This window comes from Arachis hypogaea, chromosome 11 (genome assembly GCF_003086295.3).
Source record: "Arachis hypogaea cultivar Tifrunner chromosome 11, arahy.Tifrunner.gnm2.J5K5, whole genome shotgun sequence".
Lineage (NCBI taxonomy): Eukaryota > Viridiplantae > Streptophyta > Magnoliopsida > Fabales > Fabaceae > Arachis > Arachis hypogaea.
In genome coordinates this window covers 77,896,381-77,898,248 of record NC_092046.1, presented here as the reverse complement: position 1 = coordinate 77,898,248, position 1,868 = coordinate 77,896,381, and positions in this window count along the sequence as shown.

Sequence of the window (1,868 nt, the reverse complement as noted above, 5' to 3'; positions counted from 1 at the left end):
TTCTTTCTTCTCAATAAATCTTTTCTTGCTTGGGGACAAGCAAGCTTTAAGTTTGGTGTTGTGATGACAAGTCATCTTAGCCTATTTTAACTAGTCTTTTCTTTTGTTTTCATTAGAATTATGCACTTTCTTGAGCTACAAGCAAGCCAATTAGGTAGATTTTCATGTTTCCTTTGATTTAATCAACCATGTATAATTCATGCTATTTCATGAGGTTTTATACTATAATTGTCACATATTATGAAAGAATGAATATCTCATGATTTTAAGCATAGCTTTGATGTGTTTGGTTGATTAATGATAGGTGAAGAAAGCTTGGAGAAAGGTTGAAGCAAGAAGGAATAGCTAGGAGTAAAGAGAAGACAATGGAATAAGTGAAATTGAACCAGGAAGCAAAAAGCTGGACCTAAAGTTAGCCTCAAACTTTTGCACAAACTTTTGGGTGAAAAGTTAGCCCCAACGTTAGCCCCTAACTTTTGGGCTAACGTTGGCACATGAAAATCACCCCTAGGCACCAAAAGTTTGCGCCAACGTTAGCCCTTAACTTTGAGGCTAACGTTGGCATGATGAGAATCACCCCTGGGCACCAAAAGTTTGCGCCAACGTTAGCCCCTAACTTGGAGGCTAACGTTGGCGCATGAAAACTACAAGGGGAGGAGCAAAAGTTTGCGCCAACGTTAGCCCCTAACTTTGAGGCTAACGTTGGCGCCACAAGTACACCAAGGAAGGCTAACGTTGGTGCAAAAGTTAGACCCCTAACTTTTGCACCAACGTGAGTATCAGCAAATTATGTTAGCTGATATGAAAAGTTGGACCAAAAGTTAGACCTAACTTTTGCTCCAACTTTTGGTCCAACTTTTGCAAAACTCCAACCCGGTTCAATTGGTTCACTTTGGTTCTTCTCCAAACTTCAAGAGCAATCAACCAAGGCCTCTTTCAACCCAATTCCACCAAGAGCAAAGGCCCAACTCAAGGCTTGAAGATCATTTGAAGAAAGTGTATAAATAGGATAGAATTCAAGTTCTTCAGGAGCTTTCCCTTTGAATTTTCATAATAGTTTTCGGAGAGCTTTGGGTATTGAGTGATCTTGAATTTCTTAGTCTTGGGGAAGGAGAATTCACTTCTCTTCCTCTCAGTTTTATTGCTTTCAATTTCAATTACAATTGTCTTGGATTTTGGGTTGGGGAATTGAAGAAATTCTGTTTCAGTCTCAACCTTGGATCTCTCTGCTTTATTTACTGCTTGATTGAATTTCAATTTCTGTTAATTGCTCTTCATCCACTTTCTTTGCAATTGTTCTTGTTGGATCTAGGAAGGCATTGAGATCTAGACTTGGTTTTCTAGTCTCTGGGCCCTGAGATCTGAATTCCTAATTTACATTTTGTTTCTTGCTTTTAATGTTCATTTACTTTACTGCTTCAAGATCCGATTCAACCCAAACCTTCTTTTACTCTTTTGTTTGATGCAAGTTACTTTCCTTTGTTTAATTTCTGCAAATCCAACTCCTAATCCCCTTTACATTTCGAGCCATTTACATTTCTTGCACTTTAAGTTTCCGCAATTTATATTTCTTGCACTCTAAGTTTCTGCCATTTAATTTCTTGTTCTTTAAGATTCAGTAATTTAATTTCCTGCTCTCTTTAATTCCATGCAATTTAATTTCTGCAAATCACAAAACACTCAACTAAATCTTGATTCGCTGACTAAATTAACCACTAAGCTAAAATTGCTCAATCCTTCAATCCCTGTGGATCGACCTCACTCCCGTGAGTTTTATTACTTGATACGACCCGGTACACTTGCCGGTTAGATTTGGTGTTTTGGGAGAAATTCATGTTCCCCCAAAATACTCATCAAAGGGAGTTCTT